The sequence below is a fragment of the Ambystoma mexicanum genome, chromosome 7p (assembly GCF_040938575.1).
Source record: "Ambystoma mexicanum isolate Mex_15411 chromosome 7p, UKY_AmexF1_1, whole genome shotgun sequence".
Taxonomy (NCBI): domain Eukaryota; kingdom Metazoa; phylum Chordata; class Amphibia; order Caudata; family Ambystomatidae; genus Ambystoma; species Ambystoma mexicanum.
Window position 1 is genome coordinate 189,003,274 of NC_090939.1, and position 25,766 is coordinate 189,029,039.

At 46.5% G+C, this 25,766-nt stretch overlaps 1 long non-coding RNA gene across 1 annotated transcript in view; it reads right to left on the bottom strand.

Annotated features, from left to right (window-relative positions):
* LOC138526539 (uncharacterized) overlaps positions 1-25,766 on the bottom strand; it is a 204,266-nt gene that overhangs the window by 11,277 nt on the left and 167,223 nt on the right. Inside the window, exon 4 of the long non-coding RNA XR_011283614.1 lies at positions 14,146-14,273. This is a non-coding gene — a long non-coding RNA (uncharacterized lncRNA). The remainder of the gene's footprint in view (positions 1-14,145; positions 14,274-25,766) is intronic.

Here is a 25,766-nt window from a genome sequence, read left to right on the forward strand (position 1 = left end):
TACCAATTATGCAGATGACACCCAGATCCTCATACCCCTCTCAGGCAACTACGCTTCAGATACGGCCTTGGTAAACAAAATATATCTCATCATTCAGGCATGGATGGCCACACACGGTCTATGTCTAAATGATGAGAAAACCGAAATCCTGCTCCTCGGATCCAATGCCAATCTCAAAAAACTCAGCTCCAACTACAAGGCCTTCAACATTGATGGCAATACCATCACAGTGGCCAAAACAGTGAAAACACTAGGCTTTCACCTTGATGCAACCATGTCACTAAAAAAACAAGTCAACTCACTAGCATCCTCCACCGCCTACACATGCAAGCTAATTAGGGCATGTAGAGCCTTCCTCACCCAAACTAGCTGCATCATCATAGCCAACGCCCTAATACTATCCAGACTGGACTATTGCAACGCCATGTACCTAGGAGCCAACAAATGCATAACCAACAAACTACAGACACTACAAAACAACGCTCTCAGAACAGCCCTCAACCTACCCTCTAAGGAACACATCTCCAACAAAAGAAGAGAACACAAATGGCTTAAAATCCATGACCGCATCTCCCTCAAAACGGCATCACTCACCCACAAATGCTTAAACAACGCAGCCCCCCCCTATCTCGCATCCAGAATAAAGAAAAAAACGTCCACCCGCCCCACCAGATCGATCATTTCCTACTGCCTGCAGGTACCCAATTTCAGACAAAAGAAAACCGGCGGTAGCAGCTTCCCTGTCCTGGCAGCCCAACACTGGAACGCCCTCCCACTCCACATTAGGACAGACCAATCCTACTATAGCTTCAGGCGAAACACCCTCACTTGGCTGCGGGCCAATGATCCTCACGACTAACCCTGCCATCTAATCTGATCATGCCAATGCTATAACCTGACTACCACGCACAGCCTTAAATTTGTAAATATGTAAATGCAACCGAACTGCTCCTACGCACAGTATTAATATGTAAATTTGTAAACCTTCGCTCAATTATATGTATATATGCACATCCCACACAATGTAACTGTAAATGCAATGCACTTTTTCTCATGCCTATCTTATTCTGTAACCAAGTTTTTAAGTAATCCTATCTTCCTGACCTCTGTTGCGCCCTGTTACCTCTGGGTTTTGCGCGCTATACTAAATAAACAAACAAACAAACAAACAGTCATCCGCTCCCCACACTCATCCGCTCCCCACACTCATCCGCTCCCCACACTCATCCGCTCCCCACACTCATCCGCTCCCCACACTCATCCGCTCCCCACACTCATCCGCTCCCCACACTCATCCGCTCCCCCTACTCAGCCGCTCTCCACACTCGGCCACTCTCCACACTCGACCGCTCTCCATATTCGGCCGCTCTCTATACTCAGCCGCTCTCCACACTCGGCCACTCTCCACACTCGACCACTCTCCATATTCGGCCGCTCTCTATACTCAGTCGCTCCACACACTCATCCGCTCCCCACAGTCATCTGCTCTACATATTCATCCGCTCTCCACATATCCGCTCCCCACAGTCATCCAGTTTCCCCCACTTATCCGCTCCCTACGCTCATCTGCTCTCCACCCTCATCCGCTCTCCACCCTCATCCGCTCTCCACCCTCATCCGCTCTCCACGCTCATCCGCTCTCCACGCTCATCTGCTCTCCACGCTCATCCTCTCTACACACTCGTTCGCTCTTACACGTTCATCTGGTCTAAATGTTCATCCGGTCTATACGTTCGTACGTTCAGTTTAGTCATCAGTACAACGCCCTCCTGTGTTCTATTCGCTTCTCTGTATTTACGTACTCATCAACTCTACACGCTCGTCCGCTCTACACACCTAACCACTCATTGGCTTTAGTATGTTCATCTATTCTATACACTCGTCCGATCTCCATACTCATTTGATCTTTCTAGTCATCTGTTCTTCCACTCATGCACTCTTCCACTTAGTGCATCCATCTGTTCTATACGCTTCATCCATTCCAACTATTTCATCCATGTCATTCACTACGTTCCCTCCTCATTCATTATGTCAATTTCATCACTTTAGATCACCTTACTTTCCCAATGATTTATTCATATTATCCTCTTCACTGTTTTGATCTACATTACTCGTTTAGTTCTGTTTGTCTTCTAGTTTACATTCAAGTTTATTAGCTGTCAACTTCTCGCATCAGGTAGTTTGTTGGGTCGGTGTCATTGTGATGCTGTTAGTTTGGAAAACCGGTTGGTTTTAGGGGAAGAGCCAGGTTTTCAGTAATTTGCAGAAGAACGCTAAATCCTCAGTTAGGCGGATGTGGGGTGGGAGCGAGTTCCACAGGGTTGGGGCCAGGACTGACAAAGATGATCCGCCTAACCTGACTGAGTTTGTCTTAGGAATTACTAGGAGGCTGGCTGAGCTTGATCTTAGGGTGCGAGTGGGATGATGAGGTATTAGCCTGTCTTGAAGATATTGAGGTCCAGTTTTATGCAGTGCTCGATGGGAGAGGCATAAGGTTTTGAAAGCCACCCTAGGGGCTACAGAAAGCCAGTGCAGTGTCTTAAGGGCTGGGGAGACGTGGTCTCTTGGACCGAGAGCAAGTAGCATTTTGGCCGCCGCGTTTTGTGACCTTTGGAGTTTATTCAGTTGGTAGGCATGGATTCCAAGGTAGAGGGGATTTGCATAGTCCAGTCTTGATATAACGATTGATAGGACCGCAGAGAGTCTGTTGGGAAATGAGAGATATGGAACGATGCGCCGAAGGGTTTTAAGGTGGTAGTGGCAGGACTTTGAGACATTGTTGACTTGGCGCAAGAGTGTTAGGTCAGAGTCCATGGTGCATCCATGATTTTTCACTGAGTTGGAGGGTGTCAGTGAGTTGCCCATGGTGGGTGGCAGGGTAGTGGGTGCGGAAGAAGATTGGAGTTGCCGCAAACCATGATTTCTGTTTTGGAGGGGTTTAACAAGAGGTGGCTTTGGGTCATCCAGAGTTCTATGTTAAGGAGGCAGGATGCCAGGTCAGGTCGGGAGTTGGGTTTCGAGTTCAGGAGTTTTAGAATTAGTTGAGTGTCGTCAATGTAGTTGTAACACAGGTTGTTGTGTGAACAAATTATTGGTGGGAGGGTGATCAGGTAGAGATTGAACAGGAGGGCGGATAGACATGCTCCTTGTGGGATTCCCGTGTCGATTGGTCGAGCTTGGGAGGTAAAGCTGGAGAGTGTAGTTATTTGGTGCCTGTCTTTGAGGAATGAAGCTATCCATTTTAGAGCGGTTCCACGAATTCCTAGGGAGTGGAGGCGGTCTACGAGGATTGAGTGATTGATCGTGTCAAAGGCGGCCGATAGGTCGAGAAGGATTAGTGCGACGCATCCCGCGGAGTCTGCTGTCATTTTAAGGTCATCCCAGATCGAGGTTAGGGTGGTTTCAGTTCCGTGACGTGTTCTGAAACCTGATTGGGCGGGGTCTAGGAGATTGTTGGCTTCGACAAAGGCATTTAGTTGAGAGTAGGAGGTTCGGTCAATGAGTTTGGCAAGGAACCTGGTGTTTGAGATAGGGCGGTAGTTTTCTGGGCTTGAGAGGGTCGAGCAAAGGTTTTTAATTAGAGGTTTGACGTGCACCATTTTGAATGCGTCGGGAAAGATTCCGGAAGAAAGGGAGGCATTTATGATAGATCTTGTGTGTTCTCCTGCGCAGGTGGAAGCAAACATTTCTTTAAGGGTTGTGGCAGGGCAAGGGTCCAGTGGTGATCCAGATGGTTTGTGGGCAGATAGAAGTTTGAAGCAAATAATGAAATAAAGTGGGCACCACACTCTGTATGCTAATATTAAGAACTCAAAAAAATTGAGTCAAAAATAGGACCAAAGCTCAAATGGATGCTTACAGGAGCTGGCTGCAATAAGTCTGGAGACACCCTGACTCATGAATGCAAGAACCAAAGAAGGCTAGATAAGAAATCTAGTCAAACAGCCGCTCTCCGTACATACCCTATACGGGTGGTATAGTTTAAACTTAGATTGAAATGTAAGTTCTCTTCTTCTTATGCATAAGTTCAATAAAGAAACACTTGAGCGAAAGTAGTAGTGAGAGTAATATGTTTATCAAAAACATATATTTCGAACAATGAAAAAAAGAGAGAGAAAATCACTAATTCTGTCTTAGTGAGGATACAGCTGCCACTTCTCATATTTTAAATAGACTTTGTGTACCAATGCATTTCGGAGCAAATAACTCCTTCATCAGGGTGAGTCTAATCTAATAACATAGAATTGGAATATATAACACATGACATATAAAATAACGTAAAAAATGGCGCAATATACAATCATAAATCACAATAGAAAAAGAAGGTAATAAATTAAAAATCACATACCAAAAAGTAGATGAGGGTTCAAGTCAAAGTAGAACATGTAATGAAATGAAGTAGACAAAACCAAGAGTCAATAGGTGCAAGTAACGGGGGAGTATAACCATGTAAATGGAGGGAAAAACAATGTAAATGGACTCACGAGAAGTGTTTGGCCTCGTAGAAACAAAAATCTACAATCACAAGCAGATATGTGATCTGTTGTCGGTAACAGCAGCGTGCAGAGTGCAGCCAAATCGATAAAGCTGTAAGAAGTAAAAGTGTATTTTAAGCGGAGTCAATGAGGCGCTATAGCGCTGTGATTAGAAAGAGTCGTCTCCAATGATTACCTGGAAGACAATCAGGGTCTATGCCGGCCAGAAAAACGCCGTTCTGCATCGCTGTAAGCAAGCGTTGCTAATGGTAACGCTGCTATAAATACCCACGTGATCGCATCGCATCAGAAGAGCGGCGCGATGCGGCACATACTTTTGGGAGACTGCATATGAGCTATGTAGGCATATTAGGAGCTAAAAATCCAATTATCAACACTCAGGTGAGATAAAAAGAAAAAATGAATAAAAGAAAAAAGAATATACAAAAATAATAAACATAGAAAAAATACTGTAGAAAAGTAAACAACAGGGAAAGTAATAGAAACATATAACTACACAGGCACCAAATGTGGTAGCCCATGTGAAGGTAAGGGATAGTGAACTAGCATCACAGCCGTGGTAGGTGGCACTAGAGGTGTCACCTTGGGTCCCAGACGGGTGTCCGGGAAAGGCTGCAAAGATGCATGCGCACAATGCGTGCAATTAATGTGTCAATTAAGGAAATTAGCAAGTGTTAACATAACGACTCTGAAGATCTGGAACACTACGTAAGTATTATCAATGCCTAAGGATACTGGCTTAACAATCAAACCATTATGTATGACATACAAAATCATCAATAACTAATACAAAGAACATTATGTAATGTCACATGAAATCAACATAGATGCATCACATTCAAAGATAACAATGATAATTGATTTCTTCATTTAGGCCATTGGGATACAGGCTCCCCAATCTGTCAATCCAATATGTCTCTCTTTGGTTAAGCCGAAGGCTCAAATCCTCATGTGGATTGACTTTGCTTAGCACTTCAAGAATCAAAAATCTGATTTGAGTCAAATTGTGGCGTTTCTCGTTCCAATGGCGAGCCACTGCCGAGTTGGGATTAAAGTTACGTATACAAGAGCGGTGTTCGTTCCAACGTACTTTAGCTGCTCTCATGGATTGGCCAACATAATATTTCCCACAGGGACACTTTATTCCATAAATGATATTCTCACTATCACAAGTGCCAAATGTCCTCAACAGAATCTTATTGCCTGTGCATCTAAACCGTGAGTGTGTCATAGGGTTGGTGGGCCATATGTTGAAGTCTCCAAGAAGGGTGAGGTTGGGATGGTTTAGTTGGAGGGTGGCGATAGAATCGCAAAGGTTGTGTATCGTAGCCAGGGGGCCTGTAGATTATTAGGAATCTGTGTGAGAGCGACGGGGAGAGGGATAGTTTAACGTGGAGAGATTCACAGGACGCAACGGAAGGTTGGTTTTCAATGATTGAGGCGCGGAAGAGAGATTTCAAGACGAATGCTACCTCCCCTCCTCTGGACGGACGGTTCAGTGGAATGAGGGAGTAGTTAGGGGGACGTGGTATTCCCCCTTTTCCTGCACCCATGCCCCATCCCATTTGTCAGGATTCTTCAATCTCCAAACTCCCCCACCCCCTTTTTCTGTACAACCACTAGGCAGACGAAGAGGGCGACAGTGTAAAGAGGCTAACCCTTACATATCGCATTGGACATGTCCCGCTAATCGGGGCAGGCAAGGTCAGGCACTTGACTTTAATCACATACATCTGATACCCATTAGCTCTCCGCACACGGATAAAAGGCAGAACATAGACACACACTCTGATCAAGGCGGAACACAAGAATGAGCAGATCTTCCGGGGCAAAGGCAAACCCATTGGAGCAGAACGACCGATCGAGGGACAGGAGAAAAGGGTAGGGAAACCCAGGTGATCCCTGCAGAAGGTTGTTGCCTCCGAAGAGCTGTGAAAGATACACGGAGAAGGCCAAATCCCAGACAAGAAGACTGAATTGCGTTTCAAGGACGCCAGCGACCCTCCCGGCTGAAGGAGAGAGTTGGAGAGATGAGGCCAAGCCTGTGGTATTAACCTTGACTCGTGAATTAAAACCGCAAAGACAAGAAAGGAATGCACACAGCCGGTGAGTTAGCGAACCACATGAAAAGCCGGTGTGTTTTAAGGGAAGATTGAAGTTGCAACAGTATATCTCCCAATTGAAGATTGCATGCGTGCAGATGAGACGCGAAGGAAGGCAGACTTGTGGTGAGCATTAAATTACCAAAAACTGTGAAGCAAGTGATACAGAGTAGCAAAGTGGTTCAGGGACACAAAATAGCCCACTCAAAAGTAAAGCAGCAAAGTGAACAAACTACTTTAAGAGAAAGTTTTCTATGAACATTTGTGCTTATGATACTGAACTACCAAGACCAAGAAACGCTGGGGAAAATAATACAAGAGTGTGAGCTAAAGAGAAATCGAAGGAAGGAGTTTATTTGTTTGTGATGGTTGAGGTTGTAGGTTTATTTGTCCTTGTGTGGCAAGCTTGTGCTCGGTAGTGGCAGTACGGAGACCGTGGCGTGGCAGGCCAGGGTAGGAGTAGTTCAGTTTTGTTATGATTGTTTGTCCTGGCATGTGAAGGAGTGTCCTTCACAAATGTTTTTGTTTTTAAGGAAGGCGATGTGTTGTGACTAGAGTGTATGGGTCTTGAGTATTTGCAGTGAGAGGCCTGTTAGAATGTTGTGAGGTATGTGGCACCCTGGACACCAGGAGGTTCCGGGAATGTCAGTTAGGGACATGGAGATAAGACAAGGGGGCTGATTCATGGACTTTGTGCGCCGGAAAACCGTGATTTGTGCGCCATTCTGCCGCAAATCCCCATTTGTTAAACAGGGATTTGCGGGCAGAATTGTGCACAAAACCCTGTTTTTCTGCGCACAAATTCCATGAATCAGCCCTGTTGGGTGTCCTGACCCACGTCTGGACTATTATGCTGCAACATTTGGTGCTGTGGGCTTAGGAAATCCAAGATGGTGGAAAAGCCCACGTTTGCGCCAGAATCCAGGAGAACCGTGCAGTTTTGCGCACACCAAAATGGTCCCCTGACCTGCCACCCACCAGTGCAAAGAAAGATGGTTCTGTTCAAAACCGGTTGTTATTAATGTCAAAAATTGCTAAGATCATGGGCCGGGAACCACCAAACAAAAATCCAACTATGGTTGAGTGTTTTACTTTACTCTACTACAGATCCACATCAATGCCATGTCAAGCAAGGATCATATACTATCAAGTAAAATCCTTTCCTTTTGAAATGTATTAATTCAAGACAGCTGTCAAAAATAGGTGCAGTAACGGCATTGGACACTGACCGGCGCTGGCGCTCTGTAAATCCTGACAGGAGAGCTGTCTTGCAGAACTGGGCAGTGAACAGAAGGGGGTCTTATGTAATTAAAAGTTCAAAAGACTGGCCTTTCCTGAGAACTGTTAACACCCCAGAGACCCACACCAGGAGGCTGGATATCACATGGCCCTGTTGATTGAGAGGGAGGGGACTTCCCTGCAGCCTGCTGGACCCAACACAATAGACCCTTGCAATTGAATGGGGTATGCTGATTCTGGGTGTGGACTGTAAACAGAGCTCTGCCTGGAAGTCGAGACATGTGATCCCTGACTCCCCCAGTTCCTAGGGGCGGGCCAGACAGGACTGTGGATTCATATTGCAGCAAATATATGTTTAAGTTAAATGCTTATAAAATCTTGTATTAAGCTCACAGAAATGTACAATTTGGGGATCATGAAAATGAAAAATGCCCTCACGATTTGAGCCCAAATTCCACTTTGTACGGTGTTCTGGAACCGAACCCTGCTAATTATTAATATTGCAGACACTGTGTTTAGGATAGAGACATAGTAATTTCCAGTAATATGCTCAGGGAAGGGGTGCAGGTCTATGTAAATTTTGAGGAAAACCCAATATGGCGAAAGTCACTAAAAAGCACAAAATGTTGCCATTTGTGAACCCAGGCTCTGAGGGGGATCAGAGTTGGGCGAGAGCGTATCTTAAATTAATCTGTGAAATGTGTATGTAATTTCAACAACGTGTGTATCTGGGAAACCTGTCAGTTATGAAAAATTCATTTTCTAAGTAAAAGCAAAGGGGCGTTTCTTCAATAGACTGTAAGACTCTGACTCACTCTGAGACACTATCCCTTCTCAAATCAGGTCACAGAGAATCCTTGACCTATCAAATCATGAGAGGGTTGGGCATGCAGAATGATCCTACCCACCCACTTTCAAAACACATAAAAGAGACTGCTTGGACAGGCAAGAGATTCACTTTCCACTTTCTTGCGGAGCATTTTGACGGACGACTTCACATCCAGATTTAAGACTTTACATCCAGATATCCAGAACTTAACTCCAAAACTAAAGCAAAGGCCTAACCCACAAGCTGAGAACTCTTCTCAGAAGGCCTTCAGAATCCAGCAATCCAACCAAACTATTCAAGCAGCCGGGCTGAGCTGTTTGATTCTGGCTAAAACCATATCCAGACCCAGAAAGCAGTGCCGTATCCAGAATCCACTTGATCCAGACCAGCAGAACCAGAGACTTAGACCAGATCGATGTGAGCAGAACCAGTATTCCAGAAGCTGCCAGAGACCAGTCCCACCTGTTGACCAGATCCGTGACGAGGCCCAGTCCTTCCAAAATTAGGAGTGAGTATCCGGAGGCCTGTGCAGAGCCCATCTCTTAGCTTAAAATAATCTGATTCAAAACATTTGAACCTGTCCAGAACTGCATCATAGGAATCGTGTGTTCATTCTCCGATTTTAAACCTGTAAAAGTGTTATTTTGCCATTTTTAATCATTATTTCATTTCTGAAAAACTACCTTCATAAAATCGTCCGTATCTTTGGAATCGTAGGTGCTAGGAACGAGATTTAACTTCCATTTGAAAGCTAAGATTCTAAGCTTTCCAAGAAGCCTAACAAGACTTGCTACTCCTTATAGTTCCTCCATAATCGCGATCGACACACTTGGAAAAAAGTGCCGCAAATTGGCAGTTTGCTTCATTTCAACCACGTGTAAAAATATCTGTCTTTTGCTTCCATTACTGAATCCCGTTTTCAACCTGATATCCATCCCTGAATCATTGGTAGTGCTGACCTGAACTGATTTAAAGTATCTCTCACTCACCCTGAACCTCTAGAGGGAATTAAAAGCATTTTCAGCATATTTTTCACTTCATTGCCACCACATTTAAAAGGATCTTGCCTGCTTTAAAATCATACCTGTTTTCCTCTAAACTTGCTGTGGGGAACTGGAAATTTGTAAAGAAAAAGTGATCATATTATATTTTGTTGAAATCATATCAAGTTTATTTCTGTGCTGCATTTTTCCCTCATTGCTTTTCCTTGAAACCATAAAAGTATTTTCTGCTGCCTTTAACCTTCCTATACTAAATCCTCATTGATTGTAAAGAAGAGTGCTAAGGTCAGATTATCTATTGTTGATCAACATCATATTCATAAGTGTGCAATCAAATATTTATTTATGAAAGTGTAATATATATATATTGTTTAATTTTTCCAATAAATCTTTTAAATTGCAAAACAAACCTACTTCTTGGCTCAGTGAGATCAGGGGGATTCATAGAGAGGGGCGTTATATAAGGGTTTATCATCCAGAGTATAACTTCTCATAAAAATATATAATTAAGGGATTCCCTTGAGCAATGCCAGACAAGGCACTGACTTAGTGGGAGTGCTTGATTGGAGTCACTTGACAGATTTGTGGGCTCTTCCGGGATTCTGGATTAGATCTATCACTTGTGCATATTAATACAGTGTGCTAATTGACAGGATATATAAATTCTTTTGAATCACCATGCCGTGTTACACTGTTAAAACACCCCTCAAAGGAACGCTCTAAGGAAACGGTCTGTTTTGCAAAATAAAATACAAACTTCTGTAAGTCAGGAAGGAAATCAATTTCAAGAATGACGACCTTGGTAGATATCAAAATAGCCAGAGAACACCTCTTACATAAGCTATTTGTGAGAGGTGAGTGGGCTCATCAGGACCAGGCGGTCTGGTTGCAGGCAATCGCACCCCAGATCACTGAAACAGGGTCAGACCTATGGAGAGATCAGGGTCCATTACATGTGGTCCTGAGTGAACTATATATGGCCCCTAAGGCCAAGGATGAGCACAACAAAATTGCCAGGGTAGCAGCATATTTATATTTATATATGGGAGCCATACAGGACAAATGTGCTGAAGGCCAAGATCTGGCAAATAGGCAACTGATGGCATTAGAGAAGGCCCAATCTGACCTGGTCTCTTCTGAGCCAGGAGTCAGAAAATGATAGCAGGCAGTATATTTTTTTAAAATGAAGGAGGATATGGATATCCTGCAATAGGAAAATGCTGACCAGGATACCAGATTTCTGGCCTTGCAGAAGGAGTACCAAGAAGGTTTGGACTCCCTACTGCAGAGCTAGAAAAAGCTGGAGCAACAACTAGACTTGAACAGGGCATGCACAGAGCAGGTAGCCACCCTGCAAATCCGACTAGACAGAGAGAAAGAGGAAAGCAATAAATTGATTTTGAAAGACCTGGATACCCAGGCAGAGTTTGATCAAGAACGCCAGAAAGCTGGTGCCTTTCAAAGGCAGAGGGACGACCTGGCGGCACAGATGCAGGCTCTTAGTCAGGAAAGGGACACCTTAGGCCAGGAAGTCTGCCAATTAAATGAAAAAATTGAAGAAAATCACCTGGACCTCCAGGGGCTGGGTGACCTCCAAAAAGAGCATCAGAACTTGTTAAAGCACACCAAGAGGGTGGAAGATGCTCTGGCAAGAAAAGAACAGGCCATTAGGGATGGGACTCAGGAGGTAACCATCCTGCAGCAAAGACTGGCCCAGTATTCCAGGACCAATCAGGAGGCGCAGAGAGAAAATGAGGCTCTCTGTCAGCACAATGATGGGCTCCAGCAACAGGTAGCCATGCAGGAGAGACTGATAGAGTCTAGTAAGGCCTTAACTGAGGAACTGAAAGCGCAGGCTCTTGCATTGCAACAGGGAGCAGGGGCTGACAGAGATGAAGTTCGCTGGGAAAGGGAAACACCTGAGCATAACCTCAGGAGCCCTAGTACCAGAGGCCTTCATCTCTCCCAGTCCTTGGACTCTGCCACCCCCATGTCCCCTGGCACACATGAGCACAGGGCCACAGGGATGGCAAATTACTATCCAGCCAAAAGTATGGGGTTCATAGGCCAGTACCTCCCAGGAATGGATGGGCGGGCATCCGGGTATGGGCACCTAAGCAGAGTGCAATTTAGTGGGGAACCCCAGGAGAGTAGGCCCACTAAGGGCATCCTGAAAACCTCTGCCCAGTTAGGTCAGTGGGGGGGGGGGGGTACCCATCAAATCCTGGCAGCAAGGAGGGATCTGAAGACTCCTCTGAGCGGCCCAGGACAAAGGAGATTAGGTCCCCACATTCTGCTAGCCATTCCCAGGCTCGCAGAATCCGGGAAAACCTGGAAGATCAGACGAGCACCTCTGGGAGCAGTGCCTCTGAGTCAGAGGATGAGTGGAACAGGGTTACCCAAATCAAAAAGGCCAAAAGGCAAAAAGGGCCTTGCTTAAGGACCCCTTAAAGCAGATCAAGGCAATAAGGAGTGTCATCACCCCTTATCACAAGAACGCCAAGTATTCTGTTTGGGAACACTTGGAGCTTTATGAGCAAATGATGGAGACTTCCCATTTGAAAGAAGGCAGTAGCTGCATTCAGTATGTAAAATGGACATTCTCCCCAGAATACTCCAGTTTCTTTGCGTGGCTGGAGGACCAAAATCATTCAAGATGGTCCACCTACAGGGCGGCCATCTTGAAACATTTTTCTGTTCACAAAAATCCCCAAGAGGCTCGCAAGGCAGCCTACAATTTGCAATGTGGGTAGGATCAGGCCCCACAAGAATTTGTGCAGGAGTTAAAGCGTGCTTTTGCGCAGACTACAAAAAGGGTACGCACAGACAGTAAAGAATTTGTTAATACGTTTTTCCATGCCTTACCCAAATACCTAATGACCCAGCTCGTGAGAGACTTTCACGAAAAAAGATCTTTAGACTGGGTCATTGATCAAGCCACCCGCATCTATGAGGTGCAGAAACCGGTGGAAAATAAGAATCAGCCCAAAAACCCCAAAACCAACAGCACCCCTGCTGCTGCCAAGGTGGCAGAGGTAAAGGTTGCCTCCGTTTTAGATTTGGAGATGGGGGGACCTAAAAACCTGCCGCCACCAAATAATTCTAAGCCCAGAAGGCCCTCGGGCCAGTCACAGACAGGGAGTCGAGGAGGTAGTCCCACAAATGGGGTCCCTCGCTCCCCTGACTATGTAAGTCCCCGCTATAAGGGAAACAGTCCAATCCTGGGTTATGTGTGGACTCCTCCGGCCCAAGGGGGGGATCCAACCAAGCGCCCAACCCAGGGAACTTCCCTCCGCACTTCCCCAGGAGGGCAGACATCCACCAAATCCTGGGCAGAACTTGTTCCCCTGGTATCTACCCAACTTCCAGCCCCAAAATCATCCATCCTTCTTTCCCCAATTCCCCGAGCCCAGACAACCGAATCCAGGCGAGGGGAGGCCAAGGGTGGAGGGGTACCCAAATCTTCCCAACCCAGGGTACTACCAGAGAAGGGATAGCTACCCTTCCCGGGATCAGCCCAGGGGAGAAAATAGAACCCTGTATCAGCCTGAGCGGGTTTCACAGTTAGAGCGCCAGGTCCAAAATATGGCACGGGATCTGGGTCACATACTGAGGGCTCAACAGAACCCTCAGATGAGCATGCCACCGCAGAATGCCCCAAACTCTGGGCCTGGTGCTCCAGAACAATGACGGGGCAGCACCCCGATAACTCACCGGTTCCCAGGGAGGAGGCACAAGTGGAAGGGGGGTCTAAAGCCTTGGAGGAAGCTTCATTCCCCACTTGTAAACAGCCCCTGGAAACCCAGGAACCGGAAACAAAATCTCCTACCCCTGAAAGTCTGCCACCCAAGGAGCAGAGAGGAGGTAGGAGAAAAAAAGGACCCAAACAGACCCATTTTGTAGAGGAGGTACAGGTCTTCCAATTTGAGGTAGAGGGATCCTCAGAGGATCGTGGGAAAAGGATCTTCTCTTTCAGAGATGGGGGAACTCCTCCCAAGGAAAAATGGCTCCCAAGGGATTCCAATCCAGACTGGGTAGATGTGGGGATTGAGCTGTCACCGCCCATCATTCTATCCCAGAACCAACAATACCGAAAACCCCTGGTTCAAACCCATCCTGTTGACTGCCTCCAAAAAGGAGGGCGGCCCAGAACCGGAACCAGGAGAACCTAAAACCGAATCAATAGACTGGGTAGATGTGGGGATTGAGCTGTCGACGCCCATCATTCTATCCCAGAACCAACAATACCGAAAACCCCTGGTTCAAACCCATCCTGGTGACTGCCTCCAAAAAGGGGGGGCAGCCCAGAACCGGAACCAGGGGAACCCAAAACCGCATCAATAGACTGGGTATGTGTGGGGATTGAGCTGTCACCACCCATCATCCTATCCCAGAACCAACAGCATCAAAATCCCCGGGTTCAAACCCATTCTGGTGAATGCCTCCAAAAAGGCGGGGGTGGCCCATGTAACGCTCACCTGATTTCCACGGAGGCGCTGGGCTGGACTGAGCTGTCGCCGTGTCTTCTAGCGTGACTCGTAGATCTCGGCCTTCTCCTAGGGCTGGTCCCCTTCTCACGATGTACCGGACGTGTAGAGTGAGGTGTCTGCAGACGGAAGAACAAGGATTTATTGTTATTGTTATTGTTATTTTGCACTTATATAGCGCCTTATATACCATTGGTATGGTCTGAAGGCGCTGGTAGGTTGAACGCCCTTGGGAACCGAAGTTCAAGTCAGTAGAGAGAGTGGGGAGGGTCAAACGGCGCGTGTGCGCACCGGGTATGTGTGCAGCTGGTGCGTTATTCATGAAATAGCTGCTTCTTAGCGGTAGGTGTGGTGGTTGATGTCAGGGGTATGTGTTAGTTCTGGCAGGATTTATCCAGACCGACTGTGGCTGCGTTAGGCCTGAGGAGAACGCCTGGCTGGGGGGTGTGTAACCAGCGGTGTTTACTTAGAGTGATGGGGAGTGAGCGAGAAGTGTTGGTATGAGAACAGTTATACCGAATGGTGTCATAGTATCTCTGTGTTCTATTTGAGTGGTGATGTAGAGGAGAGAGTAAGCGTGGGGTGTGATATGGTGGGTTTACATGCTCTTCCAAACGTTCCCTGCATTCCAGACCATACTGGAACCAGCTACACTTCTAAATACACATAGGCTGTTTGATACGCTTCTAAATGCAACTTTTCTCAGAGAGGCTATAGGGCACAACTTCTAGATGTCACTTTCTCAGAGAGGCTATTGGGCACAACTTCTAAACGCAGCTTTTCTCAGAAAGGCTATTGGCACAACTTCTAAATACACATAGGCTATTGGGTACACTTCTTATTGCAACTTTTCTCAGAGAGGCTATTGGGTACACTTCTAAATACATAGAGGCTATTGGGCACAACTTCTAAATGCAACTTTTTTCAGAGAGGCTATTGGGCACAACTTCTAAATGCAACTTTCTCAGAGGCTATTGGGCACAACTTCTAAATGCAACTTTCTCAGAGGCTATTGGGCACAACTTCTAAATACACAGGCTATTGGGTACACTTCTAGATGCAACGTTTCTCAGAGAGGCTATTGGGCACAACTTCTAAATACATAGAGGCTATTGGGCGCAACTTCTATATACACATAGGCTATTGGGCAAACTTCTAAAAGCAACATTTCTCAGAGAGGCTATTGGGCACAACTTCTAAATGCAACTTTTCTCAGAGAGGCTATTGGGCATAACTTCTAAATGCAACTTTTCTCAGAGAGGCCATTGGGCACAACTTCTAAATGCAACTTTCTCAGAGAGGCTATTGGGCACAACTTCTAAATACACATAGGCAATTGGGTACACTTCTCAATGCAGCTTTTCTTAGAGTCACATTTCTATCTAGATGCTGCGCAAGCTAGGTTCATAATTCTAATTGTGGTGCATGCTAGGAATCACATATGCTAACAATCACATTTCTGAAATGCCATCTAGGTGCGGTTTTTGCTGACAATTACATTTCTGTCTAGATTTGGCGCAGACTAAACTTGAGATTCATCTAAGTGTGGCATATGCTAACAATCATTATTTCTACCTAGATGCGATGCGGGCTAAGGTTGAGAGTACCATCTAAGTGCAGTGTTAGATTTGGTGCAGGCTAATCTTTGTGGTTCTCTCGGGGTGTGGTACTGGTTAACATTATACTGCAGGCCATTGAAAGGTAAATTAGAGTGGCAGGAGCTTTCTGGAGTAGAGTAATTGCTCTACTCCCCACCCATGCCAGCACACAGTTTTGTTGGTGTCTGGTGGCTTCATTGGCTTCCCCTGCTGACACCTCCAGACACTCTCTGGAGCCGCCCTAGTGGGAGCTGCCCTTGGCCATGGGGCCCTTAGCCGCAGGGGCTGCCGGGCAGAGGGCTGCCCTGGGAGGGCTGGTTATGAGATGAGGGGCAGCCAATCACTGTCCGTGGGCGGGATGGGAGGCGGGTTGGAGGGGGAGAGACCAGGAAATGGTGGCTGGGGCTCGTAGGGAATGCAGACACTTTTTCAAGTGTTTTTGGCCCAAAATGGGCGCCGCGCATCGCTGCTCCACTCACCTGCCTCCATAATGGGAAATGGAGCTGGTGGGAGCATGCGAGCGTTGGGCCCCGATGCTGCACGCTAGGCAGCCAATCACTGCCCGTGGGCGGGATGGGAGGCGGGTTGGAGGGGGAGAGACCAGGAAATGGTGGCTGGGGCTCGTAGGGAATGCAGACACTTTTTCAAGTGTTTTTGGCCCAAAATGGGCGCTGCGCATCGCTGCTCCACTCACCTGCCTCCATAATGGGAAATGGAGCTGGTGGGAGCATGCGAGCGTTGGGCCCCGATGCTGCACGCTAGGCAGCCAATCACTGCCCGTGGGCGGGATGGGAGGCGGGTTGGAGGGGGAGAGACCAGGAAATGGTGGCTGGGGCTCGTAGGGAATGCAGACACTTTTTCAAGTGTTTTTGGCCCAAAATGGGCGCCGCGCATCGCTGCTCCACTCACCTGCCTCCATAATGGGAATATATATAATTTACTAAACCCCCCTAAAAATGTGCTGGTTTGAGAAAAAAATTCACGGCTAAAAACCTGTGACAAAACATCCTGTGATGAAAGGACGTCATACCGGTGAGAACAACTGCGTGATCGTGATTTTGTTTTCTTTTGAAGTGGAGAAATATTTTGATTTGGCTGAAGGGTTCCATGTAATAATGTCGCCACACAAATCTCGCCATGCAAAAATATCGCCGAAAAATAGCCGTTTTTTGTGGCGACATTATTACATGGAACATGCGGGGGATACCCCTGAAACCCCCAAACCTTTTTAAAAAAAAATTGTTTTGCCCCTGTCACCATATATATGGTCACCCATATAATATAGCCGCGACCTTTTCCCGGCGATATTATTTACGGCGACCATATATCTGGGGATAATATTACCCGATACCGTCTGAAGATGTTGTCAACTGGTATTGTAGACCTATCTGCCACTAGATTTCCTCTTCGCTCTTTCAGGGCTTTCGCTGTCATCAATCGGGAGGCCCTATAGTCAAAGGTAGGGTGAAAGGAACCCAGGCACCACAGACACCAGATGGGGGTCCGTAAGGGACATCTTTGCCTCACAGTCCTGGCACTTAAGCCCCGATCTCGGAAGGAAACGAAGCGCACCGTATTCGAAGCAATGGCTTTCGCAGAAAAACAGAACTGAAGTAGTCACTGCACGCACTTTATACCATCGATTACATCAGCATCAAGACGGAGGCCTCCGAGGGACAGAGACAGGCATTGATGTGCAGCGCCCTCTATTGGAAAATATTTCCAAAGCAGCTGGATATGGAAATCTCATAAAATGAGGACTACGCGGGAGGACAATGCATTTGAAATAAACGTAGTAAAGCAGGAGAGATGGGAGAAAATTCACCTCATGAACATTAGAAAGATTGTGGGAAAGAGTCAAATGCTAAACAGATTGGGCAGGTTATAATTGGCGTTAGCTAGGAGGCAATTGATGTTAACAAATATTAAACACAGTTCGGACTCCTTGTCAGAAAACAAACATTGATATGGGAACATGGGAAGGTCAGTTGGTGGGTGACATTTTGATACTACAAAATCTGCTCCAACAGGGCTGGCCTGTTCCAATAACAAAAAAAAAAGTAACATTTTAGAAAAGCAAAAATTGAGACTATTGGCTAGAGAACACCGTCTTCCTTGCTGAATACTCCTTGATCCGTCAAGAAGTGGTACACAAACAGCACTGTCGCAAAGATTACCTTATTTTGTAAGGAACAAGTTACTTACCTGTAACTGTTGTTCTCCAGCATGGGTCTGGCATGGATTCACATGCTCATCAACAATTTAGGAACTGGATTGACTGAACTTCTCCTTCCTCAGTCCTCTTATTCGAACCAAGGGCGTGGCTTGCTCACCTTAGATATATTAAGGCCAGGCTCTCCATCCTGCGTCTTTGCAGGGGCGCAAGCACCAGTTACTTCACTGGTTCACTGACAATCCTCTTGATTGCAGAGGTTGATGTTGGAAGATACCGCCGTTTACCGCACGAGCGGTTTCTTGATAGTTATTGGAGCACCCTTAATTTAGTCCCTTGCTCAGTCTCAGGGTGTCAAGATTGAAATTGTAGAGGAATGATGCGGCGAGCAGGTGAGTAGGAAAGATGACCGGTTGCTGTCACCCTTTCTAATGTCTCTCTTTGTCCTGCAGGTTTAGGTGCAATGGACGCTGATGAATAAGTGCCCAGGATCGTGCAAGCGCGTATGTACGAAGAAGATGAAGCGCGGTGCACGTAAGTAAAATGACTGCTGTTTGTTTAAAAAGCACGCCTTAATGTCTCTTTTGTCCTTGCAGATCGTGGATGCAGAGAGCGTTGCTAGATGGATACCGGCGAACGTGCGAGCGCGTAAGTAGAAAGTTTATGGTTGGTTTAGAATGCGCCTTAAAATGTCTCCCTTTGTTTTGCAGATGCCGGCATGCAGCGCTTCTTGAAGTTCAGAACGTGCGGAGCGCAGGTAAGCAATTCAAGAATGCAATGCTTAATCAAGTCCTTTTCTTTGCAGATGTCGATGGGGAGCCGAAGAAAGCGGCGGAAGGCTTTGGAAGATGCCGCCATATTTGGTAAGTAAGAGCGCTGCTCTTGAATTGAATTCTGCTAACCTGTTGTTTTGTCTTGGCAGGTGCAGCTGAGGATCGGATCTCTAGCAGGTAAGGAATTCGTTTTCACAGGAACTGGAGCTGAAGAATCTCAAGAAGACTGGAGCTGACACGGTGAGCGTCCTGCTGCAGATGCAGAATAACGCGAAGCACGTTTCATCAATCGGGTGTGGTTTAAATAGCCTTTTGTAGTGCTTAGGCGTCTTCTTCCACAGCCTCGCCCAGGTAAGAAAAGAGTTCCTGTGTTCTGATTCCAGGGAGTGGCTCCTGCCCCACCCAGACAGGAAAAGTAGTTCCAGGCAGAGAAGGATCAGAAGACCATCGAGCTGGTAAGTAAGCAGCATGGTCTGCTGCAGGTAGGTCCACCCAAGCACTCTTAAGCATTATGAGCCCGGCGCTTCCAGCGCCGGGACCGGTCATCTTTATGAGCCTGGTGCCACTGGCGCCAGGACAAGGTCCAAAAGGTCCCGATAGGGACTGGCTGGTACCCAGGATCAAGGTTATGGGCCTGCTTCCAAGGATGTGAGGCAAGTCCTGACCCCTTGGAAGCAGGGATCATGACAGCCCAAGACCGGAACCAGGGGAACTCGAATATCCTCTTACAAGTTGCCAACTTTTTCTTTCAGATTCCCGAGACTCTCCACAGAATTTTGCCCAAATCTCTTCTCTCTCAATGTCCACAACCAGAAAATTAGCCCACCAGTTTTCCAAAAATGTGCATTATCTGTGCCCCCTTGAGGAGAAGGAGGGAAGATACTATGCCCCGGTACAAGTACAGGGGCAGGGTACAATTTCGGCACTCGTGGACACTGGATCCCAAGCTACCCTTCTGTCCAAAAGGGCCTTTGATGAACTAAATGTAGGAAGGGGGGAGAATTACCGAATTCCTCTCACCTCTCTTCCTGGACAACTCCAGAACTTTGACAGGAAGGAAATTCCCGTCGAGGGGACTGCAGATTTGGACATCAAAAGTGGGCGACACAAGGTGAAACACCCGGTCATAGTAGTGACTCCAGAGGGCACCCCTTGTTTACTAGGGAATGACCTCCTGAGAAGGTTGTCACCCCTAATAGATTGCGTAAACCCAGACTAGCCAACCAATAAAATTAAAACAGAGCGTCAACCATGTTAGTTTAAACGGCACCTGCCACATGGTTGAACAAAAATCTGACCAAGTAGAATTTCACTTCCAGAACAACCAAATTCCAGATGTGACAGTAATAGCAGTAGGACAACAGACTGGTGATGGGGGGTCCTCTCTATTTCTGAAAATCAACCTTCCCTCCAGTTTAAGGTGGTATTCCACACTGGAAGGAAACACTCTGAAATTCTTTACTAATCCACAATCAGAAACTCCCACTCCTATAGTCCAGAAAGATGTGAAATCAGCTCAGAGCCTGGCTGATATTCAGCAAATTGGAGAGCAGTTGTTCTCGCCCGAGTGTGTGTGAACAACGGTAAGAGCTTCATCAGGGAAGCCATGTTCCGCCAACACCCAAAAGATCCAGCCATTCCCACATTCACACTGATAGACAAATGGGAAATGGATCTGGAAATACCCAAGTCCAAACATCTCCTGCCAAGGAAGTGTATGCTCAAAATCTCCATTGGCAACAAGAGCATAGTCCATAATTGTTGGGTCGTGCAAGACGTCACTGCCGCCTTTTACTTAGGCAGTGACATTCTCAATCGCTTTGCCATTAGTTTGGACCTAATAAACTTCAAAGCTTGGTCCCGATTAGCAGATACTCCCATGGGCTTTGATGATCCAGAAAAAGCATTTAGGTCAGCTCAATTGCTACCTTATGCAGTTGAAATTCAGATTAAAGAGGAAGTCACCATCCCAGAAAGGACCCGGCAATTCTCCCTGAGAGTGAAAGTTAAAAGAGGACAAAAATTGAAAAACCCTGATGCTTATATTCATCTAAATGCTTCTCTCCAACAGCAAGGGTTGGGGGTAAACCCAACACCATTAGTCAACGTAGAACATGACACCATTCCAATAGAGGAGGATAACAGCGACTTAAAGAGTATTACTCTAGCAGCAGGCACCATTATTGGAATGGCGGTTGATGACCGACATGTTTCCATTGATCTAGGAAATGAACTGTTAGGACCAATCCCCCAAGGACTGTTTTGACAATGACAGTGATGACAATACAACACCAGACAGGATCTTTACCCGGCATGGGGGGGAACTTCCTGGTGTACACTTGCTGCCCTTATGTTAAGGAAGATGTGACTTGTGACTTCAGAAAGGATGAGGTGAATTTCCAGGTCCATGAGGGCTGCCTTTCCCAGCTGAAGCCTCCAGTCCAAATCAGCACTCTGACCAGGGACTTCTCCACCCAGCTGGAGGAGGCCGCTGAGATAGCAAAACCAGAAGTCTTTCCAGGCTTCAGGCAGATGGTGGAAGAGAGAGTCAACCTAGCTGACGCCTGTGTGACTCTGGACAGAAGCAAAAGTTGAAACAAGTTTTCTTGGATTTCCAAGATCTCTTTGCGGTAGACTCATATGACTGTGGTCGCACCGACATCCACACAACAACAATTCCCACGGACCCTGGCATGACTCCAGTGTTTGTGAAGCAATATCGTTTGCCTCTCGCATCCATGGAGTCCCTTACTGAAATAATTAAGAACCATGAGTCCCGGGGGATAATCCGTCCAGTACACAGCACCTTCTATAATCTGGTGCTGGGAATATTGAAGCCAAACGGCCAGTGAAGACTCTGGGCCGACCTTAGGGAGCTCAACAAACAGGGTCCATACACCCTGATGGCCTCTGCCCTACATTGACCAAGGGCTGGCCCAGATTCAGGGGTCACAGGTATTCACTGCAATAGACCTGACCAATGGATAATGGACCGTGCCTGTCAGTAGGGAGGACCAAGACAAACTGGCTTTTACCTTTGGGGGCCAGCAGTACACATGGACCCAGACTCCCTTCGGATACCTCAACTCCGGCAATGAGTTCAACATTTTCCTACACAAGGCCATGCCCGACCTGGGTGTAAGGGGTAACTTGGCTTATGTAGATGATGTCCTCATCAAAAGTTCATCTGTGGAGGAACATATAGCGGAGATCCGTTATGTTCTGACACAGTTGAGGGCCGCCTGAGCCAAACTTTCCTTTCAGAAAGCACAGTGGTGTAGAACCCGTGTTAATTTCTTGGGGCATGAGATTACTCCTCAGGGTCTCTGTCCCCAAGAAAAGAAAGTAGAAGCACTTCAGAATCTGAAAGACCCCACAACTTTGCGGGAACTAAGGAGCCTCCTTGGACTGACTAATTACAACAGAAAGTTCATTGAGGGCTGCGCAGAGATCACCAGACCTCTGATTCATCTCTTGAAGGGGGGGTAAAGTGGGAATGGGGTCCAGAACAATCCGAGGCAGTAAGACAGCTCAAAAGAAGCCTCTCACAAGCGCCCTGCCTAGCTTACCATGTCAGAAACAAGGAGTTTTTCCTGGAGACAGGGTTCTCTAATACGTGCTTGATGGCAGTATTATACCAAAAGCATGAGAAGGTCAATAAAGTAATCTCCTGTGCGAGCAAAACTTTATCCTCTGTGGAGGAAAAATTCAACGATTGTGAGAAGGCACTCCTGGCAACGGTGTGGGCATTGAAGAATTACCACCCGTTCATCCAGGGGGAACACATCATAGTGGAGACTCCACACCAGCCTCTGCAATATCTCCAAAGTGACCGAATCCGGGCCGGAAATGTGAGTAATTCCCGAATTACTTCCTGGATTCTGTCAATGCAAGGCTTTCCTGTGGTGGTCAGATATGGCCAAAACAAGAAGAGTCCCCTTGCGCAAGGTCTGGCTGACTTGTATGATTGTGCCAGAGAAAACTGTCTCGAGGACGAAAGTCTAAAAATCAAGGACAACATGGAGGCATACTTTAATTCCCCACACAGTCAGACAGAGGTAGCCATTTTACCAGCGAAGTAATGACTAAGATGTGGGAGATACTGGGGGTCAAAAGGAAGCTACATATTGCTTACGGGCCAGCTTCTTCGGGGCAGTATAACGCTATAACCGGACCATTGTGAGCATATTAAAAAAGTTTGTGGCAGATTCTGGGCCAAGTTGGGATATCCGATTACCTCTGGTCCTAGTGGCCATCAGATCTACCCCTTCATCTGCAACTAAAATGTCACCATTTGAGCTGATGACTGGACGCAAGATGGTGCTTCCCCAGCATTTGCTCTACAGGACCCAAGAGCAGACATTGATAAATGCCTCCACAACTCATGAGTATGTGAAGAATTTAAGGAAACACCTCCAACATGCTTTTGCCTATGCTCAGCGAAATCTAGAAAGATCAGCTGATAGCATGAAGACCCATTACGATTTGAAAACTTCCAGGAAAGTATACAATGTGGGAGACCGGATCTATCTATACCATTTCCAAAGAAACCAGGCCAAAAAGCAACATTTTCTGCCTACATGGAAGGGACCTTTTGAAATTACAGACAAGATCTCCCCAGTTGCCTACAAGATCCGCATCCCCAAAGGTAGTGTGGCAGAAGGGGAAGACAAGTGGGTCCATATAAATCAATTAAAGTGTTGCCATCCCAGGAACACACTGCAGCAACTGGAGGAGTCCTCTGCAATACCAGAGGGGGCTGCTCCAGAGTAATTCAGTTCAAACCCTAAAATATCCCACATATAGTCTCTAAAATATTATGATTCTTGAATGAACATGTCTTATAATTAAATCTTGATTTAAAAAAAAAATAAGAATGTAAATGTCTATTGATTTATAAAATGTATATGCCACCCCACTACATCAATAGTGGGGGAGAAATGTCTACGAATAGGTATTGCCGCTTTGCTTTGTCATCCTAGGAGAAAGAAAACCTGGAGACTGACCAAGGAAGACGACCTGGGGACTGGGAGCAAAGATCTGAGGGGCCCGGGGTACCGCCCAAAACTCCCATCACGACCAGCCAGGAGAACTGATCGATCGACCCTGATGGAGGAAAAGATGCTGAACTTTGTCATCTGCGGAATCGGAAGAAGATGATGCGCACATCCCAGTGCGTGGATCAAAACATCCTTTGCACCCGACTCTCCCTCGACTCGAAATCAAAGCGCAGTCGGGCGGCGGTGCTTGTTGGGTGTCCTGACACACGTTTGGACTATTATGCTGCAACATTTGGTGCTGTGGGCTTAGGAAATCCAAGATGGTGGAAAAGCCCACATTTGCGCCAGAATCCAGGATAACCGTGCAGTTTTGCGCACACCAAAATGGTCCCCTGACCTGCCACCCACCAGTGCAAAGAAAGATGGCTCTGTTCAAAACCCGTTTTTATTAATGTCAAAAATTGCTCAGATCATGGGCCCGGAACCACCAAACAGAAATCCAACTATGGTTGAGTGTTTTACTTTACTCTACTACAGATCCACATCAATGCCATGTCAAGCAAGGATCATATACTATCAAGTAAAATCCTTTCCTTTTGAAATGTATTAATTCAAGACAGCTGTCAAAAATAGGTGCAGTACTGGCATTGGACACTGACCGGCGCTGGTGCTCTGTAAATCCTGACAGGAGAGCTGTCTTGCAGAACTGGGCAGTGAACAGAAGGGGGTCTTATGTAATTAAAAGTTCAAAAGACTGGCCTTTCCTGAGAACTCTTAACACCCCAGAGACCCACACCAGGAGGCTGGATATCACATGGCCCTGTTGATTGAGAGGGAGGGGACTTCCCTGCAGCCTGCTGGACCCAACACAATAGACCCTTGCAATTGAATGGGGGTATGCTGATTCTGGGTGTGGACTTTAAACAGAGCTCTGCCTGGAAGTCGAGACATGTGATCACTGACTCCCCCAGTTCCTAGGGGCGGGCCAGACAGGACTGTGGATTCATATTGCAGCAAATATATGTTTAAGTTAAATGCTTCTAAAATCTTGTATTAAGCTCACAGAAATGTACAATTTGGGGGATCATGAAAATGAAAAATGCCCTCACGATTTGAGCCCAAATTCCACTTTGTACGGTGTTCTGGGACCGAACCCTGCTAATTATTAATATTGCAGACACTGTGTTTAGGATAGAGACATAGTAATTTCCAGTAATATGCTCAGGGAAGGGGTGCAGGTCTGTGTAAATTCTGGGGAAAAACCAATATGGCGAAAGTCACTAAAAAGCACAAAATGTTGCCATTTGTGAACCCAGGCTCTGAGGGGGACCAGAGTTGGGCGAGAGCGTATCTTAAATTAATCTGTGAAATGTGTATGTAATTTCAACGACGTGTGTATCTGGGAAACCTGTCAGTTATGAAAAATTCATTTTCTAAGTAAAAGCAAAGGGGCGTTTCTTCAATAGACTAAGACTCTGACTCACTCTGACACACTATCCCTTCTCAAATCAGGTCACAGAGAATCCTTGACCTATCAAATCATGAGAGGGTTGGGCATGCAGAAGGAGCTTACCCACCCACTTTCAAAACACATAAAAAGAGACTGCTTGGACAGGCAAGAGATTCACTTTGCACTTTCTTGCGGCGCATTTTGACGGACGACTTCACATCCAGATTCCAGACTTTAAATCCAGAGATCCAGAACTTAACTCCAGAACTAAAGCAAAGGCCTAACCCACAAGCTGAGAACTCTTCTCAGCAGGCCGTCAGAATCCAGCAATCCAACCAAACTATTCAAGCAGCCGGGCTGAGCTGTTTGATTCTGGCTAAAACCATATCCAGACCCAGAAAGCAGTGCCGTATCCAGAATCCACTTGATCCACACCAGCAGAACCAGAGACCCAGATCAGATCGCTGTGAGCAGAACCAGTATTCCAGAAGCCGCCAGAAGTCCAGTCCCGCCTGTTGACCAGATCCGTGATGAGGCCCAGTCCTTCCAAAATTAGGAGTGAGTATCCTGAGGCCTGTGCAGAGCCCATCTCTTATCTTAAAATAATCTGATTCAAAA